General features: G+C 33.9%; 1 protein-coding gene across 1 annotated transcript in view; it reads right to left on the bottom strand.

Moving 5' to 3' along the window:
• LOC138939809 (uncharacterized) overlaps positions 1–20,139 on the bottom strand; it is a 187,735-nt gene that overhangs the window by 118,789 nt on the left and 48,807 nt on the right. The window lies entirely within an intron of this gene.

Genomic DNA, 20,139 nt, shown 5'->3' with positions numbered 1-20,139 from the left:
AAGCATCTGTACTTGCTGCGCTATCGTTCTGTTATTGCGGAGAAATTGATATAACCCTACCTACACCAGTGTAGGCCCTTTGCGTATATGTAACCAAGTCCCGCCTGTGTCTGGCCCGATATCGCGAACGTGAGAGAAAGAAAGAAGGACCGAGCATGAGAGAACTGAGAGTGACCGAGACAGAGACTAACTATCTCATAATGCCAACGAACGAACAGGAGGGGAACCTTCCACAAGATCTGAGCTGGGAGAGATATAGGCCCGCACAAAAAGGACGCGGCACGAGAGTCTGAGAGAGACGCAGAGACGTCCATAAGATGAGATTACGAGAGAATGATCCGTAAGATCGAGGGAGACGTACTGCTGATCAGATCGGAGCACGGAGTGAGAGAAATGGAAACATACACTTCAACGAAGACTGAAGATCCTGCGGAGTGATGAAGGGAATCTGGGAGAGAAATGAGCGAGATCCCGAAGACGAGAGAGAGAGAGAGAGAGAGAGAGAGGAAGAAAGAGAAAGAATAAAGACGATAAGGAAAGAGAGGAAGAAATGACTGATTGAAGAAGTGGAGGGAAGCCTGGTTCGAGCAAGAGGGACTGAACGATCGAAGCGAGGAGGGGAAAGTGCCTCGAGCCTTGAGGCATCTCAGGGGAGATTTTTTTATCCCTTCAAGGTCAGACCTTCAATATGGCCGTCGTTGGACTACGGACTCTCCGGAGAAGAAGAAAAAGATAGAGAGAAAGAGAGACGCAGAGGGAGAAAAGTTAGGAGTGTCAGGCGGCTTAAGAGGACCGTAAACACCTCCGGCCGTCCGGTATCAACGGTGATACCGGCTTCAGAATACTCGACCGGTTCTCCTCGTGGTCGTATCTCGTCGCCGAAGAAGATATGTCTGGCAGGGCGACGCTAATTAAGCGGAATCGCGAACGAGCGAGTCATTTCGCGGTCGCGAACGCGACAAATACGTCTCGTAAGCTGCTGTCGGAGAGAGAGGAAGAGAAAGATTCTCTCTCTCTCTCTCTCTCTCGTATAATAATAGAAACTTAGAGCCAACTGCGTTTCGGACGGAGACTAGAAGACCCTCGGAATTCATTAATTCGAGTCGAGATAAAATTATTTACTAGACTAAAAGCATGAAACGCAGCTTTGTAAAAAATATATTTGCATATCAATATAACAATAGTATTGAAATGTTTTGTATGAAAAAGCACATAAAGAAATAAATTTATAAAAAATTTAATTTCTTTTTCGATATTTTGATATTATTACCTGTTTTTTCGTACGTACTACATTATTAATCTAAACTCGAGAATTTAAAGAATCATTCGTTGCATAAAGTGATACAACTTCGAGAACATTGAATGTCTCGCCTTCTATAAGCAATTTCAGATAGGCATCTTCTTTATTTCTTATATTATACATTTCATACGAAAGCTATATTTTCTTATTTAACACACATACACACATGTGCAATAAAATATTATTTTATATAAAACTTTGTTATACTATTGATATTTTTTAAATATATATGGCTCTATAGAAAATTCTAGAATAATAACAGGATTTCATGGCTACAACGAAAAGTCATGTAAATAATTTCTTTACTATAATGCATAATACGTAGTTTAAAAAAAAAAAGTGAGAATAACGATAATGACGAATTGTAAAGATAGTCATTTCTCTCGGATGTCGAATGTCGAAAGTCACCGGATTATAAATCACGCAACGTCCCGCGTGCTAGTCGTCGCGACTTTTTTCTATCTGCAATCTGCATACGTCATCGTCAGGATCCGGCAAGCCGGAAACGAGACGATTTAAGAGGATTCTGTTTTGTTATGATTTAACCCACTTCTCGAAGGTCATGCCGAAATTAGAAACTCCTACGATTCGCTTCCGACTTTCATTTACGCTCGCACTCGCGCGATTGCGAGCAAGAATTCGAAGTGGAGAAAGTACTTCTTCAAGAGAGGCGCAATTTCGTTTCACGAGAAGAGAGAGAGAGAGAGAAGGACCGGAAAGAAGAAGGATAAATTCACTCTTGTAATTGTGGAAGTAGAGAGAAGAAAGAGACACATATAATATCTCGAGTTCTTATCCTTCGATATATAGATTAATGCAAAAATGTAAATTAATTAGTTAAATAAAATGTTTAAATAAAATAAGCAATAATATTTTATTTAAAAATATATATAAAAAACATATATTTAAATTTAAAATATATTAGATCTTCTAACATTTCATTTTTCTAACATTTTATTAGATACTTGCATATCTCTATGCTATTCATATTGTCACGCGATTTTTATTTCGTGATAAGTCATACAATAGGATTAAATAAATCTGAAAGAGAGAAGAACGAAGAGAAGATATGCGTCTAACCGTGTGTAGGATCGTAATACGGATAAGCGACACGGTGCATCGGACAGTCCGAGAAGCGGACCGGTTCCTTGTCTGATTTCCGTTTCTGTAATCTTCTCGTGGGAAGGATACAATTTGGAAATTGTAAAATAAATCTCGGAGGCTTCAAGCGAGTTCAAGCCGTTATCCTGCACGATGCGCAACTATGCTAGCGGAAGATAGAATCGCTGAAGAAAAAAATATTGCTTTACAATGCTGCGGTAATAATATTCTCTAGAAGAAAAATCTCTAGAAGAAAATCTCCAAGAGACATTTCTAACATATCAGAAATATTAATATCTTTACTTTTACATCGTTTTATTAAAACTGAAACTTGATAACTAAGCTATCGAAATATTTACATAGAGAATACTCCAAATATTTATATTTATAAATCGAAATCAGTATTAAACTTTGTGATATCGATGTCTTGTGGATGTGTACGGAGGTCAAATTGTTAGTTGTTTGTCTTTACGAAATATATATCATATATTATATATGTGAAAAAAGATATGGTGAACGTGACTGATGACATTCCGAGTATTGTGCGATCGCCGATAGGCTAGAATCAGCACGAAACATAGCTTATCAGCGCTTTTATTTTTATTTGTTTTATTGTACAAATACGATAATATTTTTCCTTAATGTTTCTTATTCGATCACACGATACATTATCCCACGCTGCTGATCTGTCATTGACCGTTAACGGATGCGTAAATAATCAAATTAACGAGACGTTCGCAAGTTTGCTGACGCAAATCACACAAATTGTAATCGATTACATAAAAGTGGAGACAAACGAACTTTATGTTAGACAGATCAGAAAAATTATTTAATTATTTGATTTTTTCGCTCTTGCGCGTACTCGAGTGAACGGAAAATCTTGATAACTTATTTTTTTCTTATTGTGCTTGTTTCCATGTTACGTATGTCAAAAATAGTTTCACAGATAATTTCTTTCACAATAATATTTTCAACAATAATAATTATACTCCGTATTAGTTCCGTGGATATTAAATCAAATTTGACAGCTCGTATATCTGTAGTTGAAACATTGCGGCCTACGATGGCATTTTCATCCCTCGGGGTCGCTATGCGGGGCACGCCGTTGATCGAGGCATTCATAAATTTCATAATGCAAGTCGACCGCAATCGAGAGAGAGAGAGAGAAAGAAGGGAAAAGAGAAAGAGAGAAATTCTATCGGCTGGATAAATAAATATATAGACGAGACGCGGTCGAGCACACAGGTGTCTCATAGAAACGAGAAAAGGGGATGGGAGAATGTTATGCGCGTCACCGACGAGACATGCGAGCACCTTCAGATGGGATTGGTGTGTGAGGGGAACGAATCCCACCGGCGAACCCTCCATTTTAAGAGGGACCGAAAACCATGAAGGTTCTCCACACGCATATTTCGTTGCATCCCTTTTCTTATTTCCCTTACCCGTCTTTCTCGATTATACACCACCCCCGCATACGTTACGCAAAGGGATGAATTATGACAAATATGTATGACAAAAAAAAAAAAAAAAGAAAAGAAATATTGTAGAAAAAATATCTGTTCCTAAAATTCTGTCTACTATTCCCTACAAAATACAGATTAATATTTAAAAAAATGTGTTACCGCGATAACACAATCAAATAATATAATTTTACATTAAAAATGATAAGCATAAAAAAGGAACTTTGGGCATCGATACAATAATTGTTTTATTAATATTGATTAATTGGAATATTTAGATTATTACAAAAATAAAATTTAAAGATATTTGTAAATTTAAATATGTGTGTAAATTTATGAGTTATTATTGCTTAAGAGATAAATTTATAAATGTAAAAAAATTAATTAACATATTTTTTATCACTCTACACAATCTACAGATATTCAATTCTGTTTATGTTGCACAACTATCAATTGATTCAACTGAGAAATTTGATCGACTGTAGAATTATATTCGACATTCGAAACGATCTCCTCCGCCTCGCTCAAGATCACCTTTTTTATCACGATATTCACCCCATCCACCTACAGTGGATATATAGGGATGAAAGGCGCAGGTGCTGCAGTCTTCGCTAACCCCTCGTATCCAACCAATGGCGTGGTCATTACTAAAGGACCGACATATTTCTATAGCAACGCGCGATTGATGGCGGTCCGAGCATATAAAATCAAATGGAGGAGGGATTCCGATTTTTTCCCCTATATTATAAGCGGTTAAATCTCGCAAGCAGTGGCTAAAATATCATTTCAAAATTATATAACGGAAGTATCTTTCAAATATATAATATCATAAGAAATAAAATATTCAGACAGACACAAACATATCAATAAATATTACTATGATAAAAAATGATAACATCATTCATTTAATAATATTACTGATCGGTGAATAAATTACTTGCTGAAAAATCGTGATAATAATAGTAATAAATGCGGCTCTTTATATCCTTGAAATTATAATATTTCTCTCTTTCTCTCTCTCTTTCTCTCTCTTGTTCATTTAATCATATAAAATATAAAATTTTATCATATTTATAAAAAATAGAATATATTTTTAAAATATTGTATGTAGGAATATTTGAAAAACTTACATATATACACGCATGCAAGCACACATGCACACGTACATATATATATATATATAAGTTGCCTATTAATAATGTATATAAATTTCTTATTTAGATTATTTATAATTATTGTACCTAAAGTACTTCATACTACAGCCTGCTGTCGAAAAAGTAAATAAATGTTTGTATAAACATTTATTTCAATAACGGATTTTGTCGCAAAGGAATCTACTTCAAAATGCGTCTACGCCCTTGCAAACGTCTTAAACATCTTAGGGATGCGACACACATGTACGCCCGTCGACCGAACAATTATTGGCCGCTTGTATCTTTAGCATCTCTCTCTCATTCGATCACAATTCTTATCGCGACCATATATATTTTTAATCTGAACGAAAATTAGTCAGGCAAATCTCACGTTTGTTCGCAATACGATTTTTCGATCAAATAAAATTAGTTACGAAACTCTTATATCGCAGAACAGACTGGTCTAAAGTATTCCGTATCGTAGACATCTTTCCCACGACCTCAACGTATTTTGTACGACCGTTGGATGGTCCACGATGTCTATGGGGGTGCGCAGGCCTGTTTCCACATATGGTTTGTGCAAAAAAGTTCTTTATGAAGTATCATGTTGGACATGCCAGTTAACTTATAGAATATTTATGGCGATATTTTATTTTTCCGATTAAAAATTAGATTTTTTTCTCTGAAAATATATCTCTCTAACAATAAATAAAAAATTGACTTTTCTATCGATTCGCTCTCTGAATCGACCATAAATATAGCATATTCCGAAAAGTAATAAAAATACACATTTCAAGAATGAACGGGAACTGTGTTTCAAAGAATTTGAAAAATAACCAAAAGAGATCACAATGATCAAAGATCGAAGGAATCGATATCTTAAAAAAAAAAAATAAAATAATAATAATAATAACAAAATGACTAGAGTTTGCAAATCTATGCCTTGTATAAAAATTGTTCGACCTTAGTAAACCACCATCCCAATCACTACATTTTTTAAAGATTGAGTTAAAGAGCATCGCACGATAAAAACCGTTTTCAAAGAAATTAAATTACCGCGCGAACGCAAAGATAGTTATTCTACACCGGCGAATTATCGGCTTCATCCTCCTTTAATAATTATATTAATTTTCCGCCAACCCCCGATATTTCTCTCTCGATCATTACGCCCTCGCAAAACTAACCGGCGATTTATTTGGTACGAAAATTGCTACTAGGCAAACGGTTGAAAAAGATTGTTATCCCGTTTCGAGCTTGCGCGATCATTTCGCGATAAAGATCTCATTGCAGAAGCACGAAATTGCAAGGAGATAGCAAGCGAGATAAACACGACGAATACAAAGAGATAATCGTCGCAAAGATTAAACTTTTGCTCCGCAACGGATTAAGAGTGTTACACACATACTGCATTAAAATACGTTATCTATGTACGTTTTTCAATCTTTTTTATCAATTTTCTTTTACAATTTTGATGTTAGAAACATGTACTGATAATCTCTGGATTTAATTGTTATAATGTAAGATTTTTATTTTTATTAGAAATAATCAATGACTTTATGGTCAAGCAAACATTTTCTTAACTTTTAATTCTTTCCACTTTGATATTTTTTTGTGCATTTTTATACTACACTCGCAATTCGCAATGCTTTTACACGTGTTATACGACGGTACTGATGCAAGCGTATCTTACATAACGTTGTAATTTACGAACGGCGGACATTAATTAGCCGGGCGATTTCCGGTAATCACCCGGTTTTTCCCGGGTGTCTTGGTGAGTTCTCTCCGCGGAAGTGCTCTCGCAACGCGCATGTAAGGATTAAAATAGGAGGATTTCTTGCCGCGGATCGCGGAGGCGAGCTGGTCATAAAGGATCGCTTATTATTGTAATCGAATTGCACGTGACGAATCGCGGATGCAAGCGACAGTTATGGCAGGATATTGCCTGACTAAATCGATCTCACGAAGATAGTAAAATTAAACATCGTGCATGAGCTTCGATCATCTCCGTCAGATGTTTACGTAAGGATTGAAGAACTGGAAGAGGAAGCAAATATAATTCCAGTCATTTGTCAAATCACGGATTATTTTTAATTACATGCTTCCTAAACGTAAAAATCAGAAAATACATATTTTGCTTTTTAAAAGCAGAATAGATCTTTATGAAGATGACACAAATAAAAATAAAACTCATTTTACGAAGAATCAGTTCATATAATAGAAATTTGATCAATTCTTTGATAAATAAATTTTACATCAAGTTTCAATTAGCTAAAACCAAAAGTTTTGTTGTCTTTAATAATCAACTTGGATCAAATAGTTTAATTCAATAATGACAATCGTATTTTATTTGATAAGAAAATTATTAAATTCTTTTTAATATAATATAATGTTTAATATTTTTCAATATTTTACATTTAAGAAAATATCTTTTATCTGCAATATTATAATATACTAAGCAAACGTAATGAATCATCGCGCTATAATTAACGAATCATTATTTTCTTTCCAGACTTGCGTACGTATATATGTATGTCATCGATAGACTTATCGCATGGGTATTGTGTCAGACGATATTCTGTATTCTGTCATACATATGTAACATCAAGCTAACCTATATTTGAGCGCATAACTTTGTATAAACCTGCCGATTTTTTTCCCGCTCCGAATTCGACATGCGTATTTGACTTTTTAAACGGCGAAAGTATGCGCCGACGATTCCTTTCGTGATTCTCGTTAAAAAAATGATGCTCTGTGGCAATCTTATTGTCTGTACGATACTCGATGCCGAGAATAATTTTTCGGTCATTGTTTGCTTCAAAAGTCGATGCGATAGTTCACTGTAAAAAAACGCGAATATGGATTTCTAATTTCTTATTGAAGTCAATGAAGAAGAATTACATGTTGTAATTCAATATTACACATCAGATAAAAGTAAACATGTTGTTCAAAAATATTCAGAATATCGTATATTATGGACAAGAAATTTTGTCCATTTTATTATTTTATTCAGAAAAATATATGATTATTTCTAATGAATATCATTATTTCTTCAGAAATAATTATTTTTATAGCATATAAAAATTATGCAATTCTATTGGGTGATTGCATAAGTTCGTGCCCGATTTAAATATAAACTTCAATAGATTATATTTTAGAGATAACACTTTTATTAATCAATTATATAGTCTCCATTCTTTTCTACAATGCTTTTCCAACCATCTATAAGCTTGTCGATTCCATTTTTGAAGAAAGAACTTGGTTTTTCTTGAAAAAAGTTTCTAAGGTGGTTTTCGACAGCTTCCTCGGAATTGAGATTCTTGCCATTTAAACTATTCTGCAAAGACCGGAACGGATAAAAATCTGAAGGCGCAATATCTGGAGAATATGGCGGGTGCTGCAGAATTTCCCATTGCGACTCCTGCAGTTTTCCTGCAGCTTATTCCTTTCAGTCAGGAGATGCGGCACCCACGTATCAAGCTTGGAAATGTATCCAAGCTTTTTTAAATGACGAAAAGCGGTTGAATTATCGATGTTCAGCCTCTCAGCAATATCCTCAGTTGTAATCCTTGGATTTCTTTCCACTAAGGCATGCACAATGTCATCATCGATGCCAGAAGGCCGTCCAGACCGGGGTTGATCCTCCATGTTGAAATCACCATTTCGAAATTTGCCAAACCACTCTTTGACTGTTCGGAGAGCAGGAGCGCGGTCCAAATAAACGCTTTGAATATTTTTTTGTGCAATCCCAACACTCACGCCTTTCCGAAATTCATATAGCATTACATGCCGCAAATGCACCTTTTCGTTCTCCATTTTTAATGATTTCTCTTATGCACAAATGGACTTATCTGAACAATGTCTGACGCTAAATTGACATAAGACAACGTCATCTATTCGGTATAAGCAACAATTACCACACGAAAACAATAGAACTCCGCCGTGCAGTAACTAATGCCATCTATGAAAATCGGGCACGAACTTATGGAATCATCCAATATCATCTCATTTCGTTAAATAAATAGTATAAATATTGATAAAATAAAAAGAGATTTGCGAATTCGTCGGAATCGTGGACGGAATGTAGAGATTATGCGGAGTAATGTAAAATTTCCGGAAGAAGAGAAGAGGCAGACGAGAAGGCCAAAGAGAAGAGAACGATCGACGCGATATAGCAACCACCGGCCCTCTCGACTTGCGCGTCGCGCAAGAACAAGGTCCCTCGGCTCGTCTCTGAGGCCTTTCTTCGTCGTGTATACGCAGAAACGTATACGAGTGGGTATCAAGCAAGGCCATAGGGGTGTATTCCTGGCCATGTACCATGGACCGTAACATTTCCCAGCCGCCACCATAACGGAGTCTACCCTTCCCGTGCTTCGCGCAACAAAATGCATGGCGCTCGAAATGGTATATTCAATCCAATATCAGAAATCGTATACTGTTACTTGCGAGTTCGTCATATCGGTAGAAAAATATCTTGCTCGAGATTATGAATTATCGATTTACTGATCTTAAACAGATTAAGCTCGAAAGTAAAAAATACTAATGACAAGTACTCGATACTCAATACTAATAATCAATTATAGTTTTCTTATATTGTGATGTAAAAGAGACGAGATGTGCACTGCTTAAACTAAAAAAAGTTGGAAAAATTATAGCAGAAAAGGCTGAATTAAAGTGTTAATAATAGCATTTTTAATAAAAATCAGCGGTAAACATTGAAACATAATGGATATTACTTAATCCTAATTCGCGTGACCAAACCACGTAATATTAGCCACGGAGCGTATACTTTTCAACAAAAAGTCGCATGATTTAACGCTATTACAGCCATTGGAAATATAATCGAAATCTTTACGGGATGCGAATAAATGACAAAGAAATAATAGCTTAAAATATACGATTGAAATAAATCGTCGCGCCGCGTTCGTCGGTAAAATTTTTAATCGGTTGCAAAGTCGAATCTTGGTATAGACTACGCTATTACGCTATTACAATAGCGTAATAGTGGCAATATGGAAGATGACGGGGTAATAGGCATGTGCGTAGGCATGAACGCGGATAAAATATATCTTCTATCGTGCACAGTGCGCAGCTCGCGCTCGTCCCGTTATTGCAAACAGCATACGCAATAAAATCGTCTGAGATACAATTTATGTTAATGGAGGCCTCCTTTTCACCACTCGAGTCATTAGTTAGAACGGCGCAATTAGCGTTGTAAGTTTAGGTCAATGTTACAACGGCGAATGCGCATTTTTTTTCACAAAGCTCTACACTCTCAGAAAGGATTTCTGATAAGGAGACAAAAAATATTCTTGACGTATTTAATCGTATCGCAACCTTATGCGGTATAAAAATAAAACAATTTTAAAATTAAATCAATAATTCCTTTTCTTCTCTCTCGAATTAAATAAGATTGTCTTATTATCTTGAGACAAGAGTAACATATACGAATCTAAGCTTATATATTCTTACATTTAGAATAATTTGAGGTTAGCGCCACAATAGTCGGCGCGAAACCGATACGCGGTGGCGTTACTAGGCATTTTATTCTAGATTGAAGAATTTTCCATTTAAGATTAAAATATTCCTTTTTCAATAATAAATATGATTGTCGCTATATCGATCCTATTTTATGATACAATAGATTGAAGAGTAATAGCATTAGATCCGGAAATCTTTTCTGTGGGTGTAGTACTACTCGCTTCGTTTCAACAAACGAAACGCGCCGATTCCTGTAAATTTCTTTGAACCAATAATGCAAATAACACCGTCGTTATTATTCCAGAATACAGAGTACGTCTGTGAAAACAGTCGCCAGTTCGACCGACTGAATGTCGCACGCGGGTGCATTCGATGATAAGAGCACCAGGATGTATTATACATGCCGATGTTATCGTTTGAAATTGACAAAAGTAGGGTGACGCGTAAATATATCGAGAAATATAAAAGGCAAACGGGACAATCTACGTCGGAATAATTTTATTATTAAATAGGTTGCGATTTTAGATAATCGATTAATCTTTGTCTGACGAATATTAAGTTTGAATCCATAAAGACTTTCAATGCATATTTTAATGCAATAGATAAAAAAAAAAAAAACTTTAAGTGTGCTCTTTTTATTATAGAAAATAAGTATTATTTATACTTATATTTTTTCTCTTTTCTCTTTAAATAAAAATGTAGTAATATCTTGTACATAGTTAGAGAATATCATCTTTAAAGAAAAATAATTTACAAATATAATGAGATAAAAATATAATATATATATATTCTTTATTTTTTATTGGAGAATTTATTTTATTATGGATCCGAATAAACCCGGTATCCGCTATGCAGTTGACGGTCAGGCGAAACATGGTGTAAGAGTTATAATCAAGTTAATTTTCAATTTTTTTTTATGATTAAAAGAAAAAAATATATAAAAATTATAGTATATTAAAAATTTTTTGATAAAATCGATAAAATACTCCAGATACGATAAAAGAATGGAAAAAAAGCCGCGATAAACCTTTAAAGCCGCATACTTTCGCTATGTAAGCAACTATCGGATGAACGCAGGTAAAACTATCTTGGCGAGTAACTTTCACCCGATTGACTTTCCCTTTCTCTCTACAGTGCGAGCAGAGATAATTGGACGCGTGGCTGGCTCTTTCTGGCATCGGAAGAGTCTGTTGGCCCACTTCCGGATCGAACATGGCCACGTCTCAGATCGTTTAAGTCTTTACGTTCACCAATGAGATTACCAATGATACGCGGGTTTTAAATTCGTAAATTGGAACTGGAAAGTTTCAAACGAGCATGTGTATATACAATATGATAAACGTAAAAAAAGTTCTTTTAACGAACATATGTCTGCAATTAACTCATTCGTTTATTTATAGTAATCATTATGAAAGATCTAATTATAGACTCAGTTGTTCCGATCCTCTCTCTCTCTCTCTCTCTCTCTCCGATAATAGTTATTATATGAGTTACTGTTATATATCTCTCTCTATAAAATACTTTTTAATATGAGAATTAGAAATAAGAATGAAAGTATAAGCATTACTGTAATAATTTTGATATATTTTTCTTGTTATGATGTAAAATTTTACCATATTTGAGACTTTGTCTCTCGTTCTCAATTAATCTCACTGTTAAATATTAAGCCTTAGGTTGTGCCACTTATTGAAGTTAGATAAGATATTTAATATAAGATAAGACAATATTAGATTAAAATACAATCATATTAATCTTATAGCAATAATATCATCTTTATTATTCACCTGATTATTTCATATTTTTCCAACAATAAATGATCCCTTGCACAAGTATCATACAATATATTTTTAGCCTTGTTGTCCACATCGAAAACCCAGCAAAGAGCTTTAAATAACATCGTTATAGAGCTGGCTACGGAAACATAGGAGGTAATTGGAGACATAATGATAGTATAGCGACTTATCAAGAAGAACCGTGTCGTGTTTCGAATGAAAGTGATACGGCAAAGTTTATCGAAAAGAGTCGTAAAGCTTAATAAATTGTTACCAAAAAGTGTACAACTTTGATGTCATACGGCGTGTTATTCTAGTATATACGAAAATTTAGCTCGTTACTCTACAACAGAATCATTAACTTAGTCATTAATGATTTTTTTAAATAAAAGCACATTGAAAAAATAAAAGTATCGAATAATTTTTAATAATTGTTGATCACGTACATATTTTATCGCGTAACGCGACATTGAATTTTAGATTCTGTGAAACAAATTTTTATTATTCTTAAAAAAAAAAAATCAAAATTGCTTCGCTTTTTATTACACGCAATTTTCTTCTAGAAATGTTAAAGATCTTAAAAGTTTCCGAGTTTCTTCTAAAAAATTTTAAACAAATCCGGTTGTGTGTAAAAGACGTTGCCTCGGATCTTACTAGAAAGGATGTAAAAGGAAAAGATAATTTTAAATTATAGAATCAAGATGTAGAAGGTCAAAGGGTTCTTTATCCTGTAGATATACGTCGAGTACGTCGCCGCTGGACAGACGCGCAGATAGATAGCGTACTAGCCGGATATTATAATGTACTAAAAACCGGTTTAATATTCATTAACGCTAGAGTTAATAATAGAAATTTTAATTAATAGCTGCGTCTAGTCACGTAATATATTCGCAACTCGTGATGAAAGGCGTATTAAAATAAATATACATATAATATTGTAAACAAGATAAATTTTACGCAAAAATAATATAATTTCAAATTTGAATATACAACTGCCCGGCAATATATGAATTCTTTCATGCATATTTTTCATAAGATATAATTTAAACATAATCGTAATATAACAATTTTTCAGCGACGAGAATATTCTAGAAAATGGAGGACAGATCTTACGGATCTAAGTGATCCCAGGAGTTGTGTTAATTATCAATGTAAAGCGGCTTAAGCCAGCCGCTCTAACGGACTATTTTAATCCGTGAGGTCTGTTTTTGCCGTTGTGTCTTTCGACCACTTCCGCCCCCGAATTAGAAGCGCCAATAAACGCGGAGCCCTATAGAGACTGTGTTATTTGACCAAGTGCACGCTAGAGTCTATCCTTAATTTTTGTATCTATCCCTCCGTCTCTTCCTCACGCAGCGATATATGCCATTCACGAGTCTCGAAAAATACCAAGAACACATTCATGAAAAAACCGACAATTCAAGATGGTTAAACATGAGCTGTCTGCGAACGTTGCACGTGCTAATGAATAGAAGACATGACGCGGAGTGCTGCATGATGAGATCTTTCGGAGCGAGGAAACGGGAGTGATACATACATATAAAACCGTTTGAAATTCCTATATATGTAAAGGGAAAACATGGGACGAGAAAAGAGAAGACGGGAAAGAAAAATGCAAAAGGGAACTTATGTTAATTAATACCTAAAGATATTAGAGAGTTTTATATTAATGCTCACAAATGTTGTGCTATATTAAGTATTAATATTATTCCTACTCTTCCTCGTTCTACTTTATTGTTTTATCATATTAAATTGTATGCGCAGTTAAACACATCAGAAAGAGAGAGAGAGAGAGAGAGAGAGAGAAAGAGATATGTCATATGTTAAATATATAAAACTATTTAATATGATTATACTTTTATTATAATAAATTCCACTTGTGTGTGTGTGTGTGTGCAATCTATTATAATAAAATTAAAATAAGTTTTATCATCTTGAGATGAAAATGTAAATGATTAAACTGTATTTAAACTGTATTTTGTTAAGCTACTTTTTAATATACAAACAATCTCTCAAAGATAACCACATGTGATTTAATATTTCTATTCCCCGATGCTTAATTAAAATTTAATATAATTTCTCTAATATTTATTTGGTTATTATTAATTAATTATTATATTTTCTTTAATTAATACGTATTTTTCAGTTATATTTCTATTTAACGTTTATAATCATTTAATTTTTTACCAATTTAAAAATCTTAAACAAAATTCTGGTGCAAATAAAACAGATTTTCGATTATCTTTATGTATTTTCGATGTTTAAAGGGCTTCCATTTCCAATAACTTAAAAAATTTTTATAGGTTCTGTGATAATTTTCTTACAACGTCTATAAAGCCTTGAAAGTCTTTAAGCGATATTGGGTAATTTTTTGATGGATTTTGAGAATATTTTGATATTATAACTATTGTCATTGTGACAAAAAGGCTAATATATTTTTTAATGATCCTTTCTACAATGCGCACGCGTTTCACGGAAGTCAATAGAAGATTCGTGCAATGCATAGGATAGGAAGAAATCTTGCGACTGCGTACAGTACAATTCGCGATGCGTCTGCGTGCTGCGAAGATAGGCGGTCACTCTGAGTACGAAACTACTTGTCGCCTGTAGGAAAACGTGCAGAGAGTCACGCGTGCATACATGTACACGCCGACGATATGACTCGTTCGTCTCGGTCATCACGGCTCAAAGTGCAATGACTTTGAAACCCCGCACGGCGCTATCGCCGATCATTCATTGCAACACGGTATATAATGATAGCGCCCTTCCAAGATCTGGCAATCATAACCGATTGTTGCACTTGAGCTCATTAGGAGCTGCTACGGAATTTTTTGAACAATCTTCCATGAAATAATAGAGGTGACGCAAGATTTTCTTAAATATGCTGTAAAATTTTTCATCGGAAAATTAATTTTTCAATTTTAAAATTATATAATAAAAGGACATTATGACTGCTTCGTGAAAATCGCTAATGATTGCAGTGGAAAACTGGCCACGCGTTGAATCGATGGAATAGAATAATGACCTCTAGTCCTCCGACTCACATTATTCTTGTCACTTTACTGTTGCACGCGGTCATTAACCCGCATTGGCATCAATGGGCGGAATAATCCGCGTTCGCGAGTTGATCCGTATCATTGAAACGCATTATTCTACAAAATGATTATATATATTATAAATAATTTTTAATAATTTCCATTTCTACATATTAATTTTAGTAGAATTATTGAATATATAGATTATCAATCTTTAAAAACTAATTTCTTAGCTAATCGTATAATATATACATGAATCCTTTTTATATATAATGGATTCTTTACATTAATCTTTGCAAAAAAATTTATGTTTGCGCAGATTTTTTTATGCTTATAATCACTGCATGATATCTGTAAGATGTGTAACGCGTTCTCTGATTATAAGATCAATTTTTGTTTCGGGTACAAAATCGCAAGTCATCTCTCTACATCTCGAACGAACAAGTCTCAAGAATCTTATTTAATACCAAAAGCTAAGAAATAGTCTTCGTAAAATTTCGCTCTACTATCTCGCTCGTTCCCCGAGCAACAATCTTATAACCAGAGAGAACGCTATTTCGCAAAAAAAAAAAAAAAAAAAAAAAAAAAACGTAATATAAAAATTATTAATCGTACGATTGTAGATTGTAATGTGTAAATGCAACTATAGGAGAAGTAATAACGATTTATGTAACACTTACGTGCAGTTGTCATTAATTAATTTAAGATTAATGCAAAATGTGAAAGTTTCGATCAGAGTGGCGCCTGGCCGTGGAAACCAGAGAATAAGAAAGTAAGAGCGCAAAAACCGCAGGTATACGTAAGTACAATACTTACGCACTTATATGCGCCATTATTGACTATAGTGATGGCGCTACGTGCTATGTAAACTAAGAAATTATGTAAAGGCTACGCTAACAAAGACGATAAAAGTCACAAAAAATATATCAAACCGGCACCATTCTATTTTAAAATGACGATGTAGATAAAGGTTATCAATTTTTACTTGATGTTTTACGTAACTCGCAATTTCTCCAGAATACTTTCTAATAGCATTAATGTTTTGTATTATATTAACAATTATTGATTTCTCTCTCTCTCTTTCTCTTCTTTTATTTCCCTTTTATTTATTTGAAATAAAATATGTTTATTAATTATTATAATTATGTCTTAAAGCAGTAATAAAAGTTACAATTTTAAAAATATATATTTATAACTATAAAAAATTATATATATATATATATATAATCTTTTTGTAGTTATAGAGTTATAGAGATATATCGTTAATATTGTAACTTTTATTTTTGCTTTTTTATTATTCACATTTTCAATAATGTGTCACCATTATTATAACTTATATATTATTCGAGCATCTTAACATTTCTAAGTAAAAAACGTATGATATGGACCGTTTATTTTGAAAGTGGTGTAAGTCCTTTTTTTAAAAAAAATGAGATATGACGTAGTTTATGCTTAATTTAGTGTAAACTTTTTGTTTATAACCAGTTAGTATTTAATATCTTAAAAAATGCCAATGCTTTGTTGAATTTAAAATTGGCCGGTAAAAGAAATTGCGTAACCATTGATTATGAAAGTGGTGTAAGTCCAATTTCCATCACGATGCCAGGCCTATTACATACGAAAAATATAAGGATACGCAGCAGCTATTACCTTATATACCTCCTGTGCATCATGAATATTTCAAAACACTGCCACATGAAGAGCATAAATAATTAATAATACCAATATCTTGTGTTAAGTTTAACAATATATAAATATAATTAACGTTCAAAATAAAAAATACTAATTCTATTTTATTTCTTGTTATTATTTATAAACAAAATTGGATTAATATGAAATATATTTTAAGTGATATTTGTTATTTCAAAATTGAAATTAAATGATATTTACAATTGACTAATTATGAAAGTGGCGTAAGTCCATTTGCAGCCTGGAAATATATATTATTTTAATTAAATTCGCCTAAAAGAAATTTATATAATCAAATTACATATTGATAAATTAGTACAAACATTCCCAGACTTCACATAATTAACCTATATTTTTTAATTGTCAGATCTGCTAACATTTAATTTTCTCGAAACAAAAGAAAATGGACTTGCACCACTTTCAAAATAAACGGTCCATATTAAAAGTATATTATCAAATCATCTCTCTTTCTTTCTTTCGAGCGCTCAACTATCAAAGACTCAAATAAAAATTCAATATTTATCGAGCATATATTTCTTCGTATACTTTAACTTATCTAACTTTCCCCGAGTTTCATATATTTCCTCGTCTCTTCATTCATAAAAAAGCATCAGCAACACGTTAAAATAGACATACAAGTTGGCAAATGGAAATATCTATATAAACATTAGAAATGAATAAATGTTGACTTGGTTACATCTCGATACCGTTCTCAGGTATAACCGAGAAAGGTTGTCGCGAATGCCCTCTCGCAAATGGAGCTTCCACGAGACACCATTCACAGCACGTGGAAAGAGATCAATGCGTACCAATAACGACAACTTTTTCGCGCAGCAGACTCCGAGAAAGCAAAGAGGCTGCCTCAAGCCGACGTTACACAAGCCGCCTTTCCGCTCTGTCCGGTTTAGCCGCGTGCATTTACCCGTGTTGTTATATGTCTACCTGCCCCCTGCCCGTGTCGTTGCCTTGGCCTTTGCATTTCTCGGAACGATCTTCGCTCCGATCTATCGATCTACAATCTACGAATGCAGGTATCTTTGCACCAACGTCATAGGCGCCATAGTCTGCCGAAAATATTGGCCGAAAGGTACTTAAGACGGTACTTGAATCAACTGAATATTTTCCAGGGAAATAAATTGTATTTTGAAAATGTAAAAAGAGAGAAAGTATGTCTCGAATAATCTTTTTATCTCCAATTTATTATAGTACGCGTTAATTACAAAGCGGATGAATCATATGTTTTATAATGAAGAATATTTTTAGATTTCTAAGAAACAGCGATTAGTAACATTTTCGATATCACATAAGCTTTTTATCTCGAATATGATTCAGACGTTAAGTGAATTAATAAATGTTGAATATTTTTTGCTGCGCACCTACGCACATACGATGACGTAACACGTTATAATATGATACAGGATCCGCATTGATTAATTCCACGACTTGAGCGCAGCTTCTCCTGCATCTCTCTTGCCCCGTGACATTTTCATCGTGATATTTTACCTTGCGATTCTCTAATTACATAACTTGAAAGTACAATTTTTTATCACAACGGCTTTTCTGTATTCTACGTATCTCGCGATCCTTTGACGGAGAATAGAGAAAAAGATCGCGCGCGTTCAGTCATCACGTCATCCTATTCAGCATGTGACATTTCCAATCACACCGTTTTTCTTAATAATCTTCTTTCTTAATAATTTTCTTATTAATCATATTAACAAAATTATTACATAATCCTGACATAAAAATATTTATTTATACTACGTTTTTTTTTTTATAATATGCTTTTTTTTCTTCGATCATAACATATTAACGTGTTAAAAATTCTTTTTTCACGTTGACACAATACGTTTAAAAATCTTTAGAAATCTATTAATCTGTATATTTTATTTTTATGTATAGTCTTATTTTTATGTCATATCTTTGCAATAAATTGGAAAATAATCATTGCAAAATTGTCTTTTCTATTCAAAGCTTCTCTTTTCTAAGAAAACCCGAAAAAAACCTTTGTATTATTCTAAGAATTTCCTACACAAAAGAAAGAAAAACCCGGCGAACAAAGAGACCGCAGGATACAGTAATAATATTAAAATCCGTTGCAGTAATATTAAAATATATATTACACAGAATATCCATCACACAGCATTGTGTGATTCATTCCGACTATGACGTACTGTGTTCGATATAATGACGTTATCAATTTACAGTTGTAGTAAAAATACGTAATAAAGATTCGAATGACGTTATGCTTTTAACGCGTCATCGTTGCAGGACTGCAAGTGACGTCAACAACGGGAGACACGAACAAAGAAAGTGAAGATTTCACTTAAACGCGTGTTTGGACACAAGATCTGTCAAGGAAAAAAAAACCGCGTGACATCATACGATACTCAGCGTGTGATATTTCCAGCGTGTCCACTTTTGTGACCTTCGCTTTCTTTGTCATCAAGAAATCTATAGACATTGCCGATTTTAAGTTTGTTTAATGAACAATATTTTCCATTTTAGAACGTCTAATATATGTAGTTATATTTATTGTATTGTTATTCACTTTCTTTACATCTCTGCCAAAACATAGATGCTATTAAATTATATTCATATCGGATTAAGTGATAGCGGCTATTAGCTTTTTTTTTTCCTTCACAATCGAAGTTTGCGCGTCGAATTTCACAAGACCGAGAGAAAAAGAATTATGCAAAATTAAATACAATTATCGTCTGTGTTTCTCCTCGCCCACTTCTTTCGCGTCTGAGACAGCAGTGCAAGACGTGATGTTGCAAGCAAACACCAAGTCCCTGGCTCTGAGCAGCAACGTTGCTCTGCGCACCACATGGTACGCCCATGCGCTTTTCACGTGCCTTCCCATAATACAAACTCGCATATTCCCATGATAATAGATACATATACGCTACGCATGTGCTAAGAACATCCTCGGGGCTAACCATTCTCTTTACTTTTATAACCCGTTCTACCGTATATCTTTTTTTCTCTCTCTTTTTTCTGTCTTTGATGAGTTTTAAAACGTGTCGAAATTGCGAGCGAAATTGTCTTCATGTCGCAATGTTTTCGTTCGTATATTTACGCATGTTTTAATTTTATGTGTACTACTTTTTATACCATGGATTGTGATGTTACAAGAAATTGTAAAGAAAAAAAGAATCATTTCTT

This window comes from Polyergus mexicanus, unplaced genomic scaffold, assembly GCF_030449975.1.
Source record: "Polyergus mexicanus isolate NDT 795.1 unplaced genomic scaffold, iyPolMexi1.0 SCAF_15, whole genome shotgun sequence".
NCBI classification, from domain to species: domain Eukaryota; kingdom Metazoa; phylum Arthropoda; class Insecta; order Hymenoptera; family Formicidae; genus Polyergus; species Polyergus mexicanus.
The sequence above is the reverse complement of the archived record's forward strand: the minus strand, read 5'-3'. Positions and strand labels throughout refer to the sequence as shown.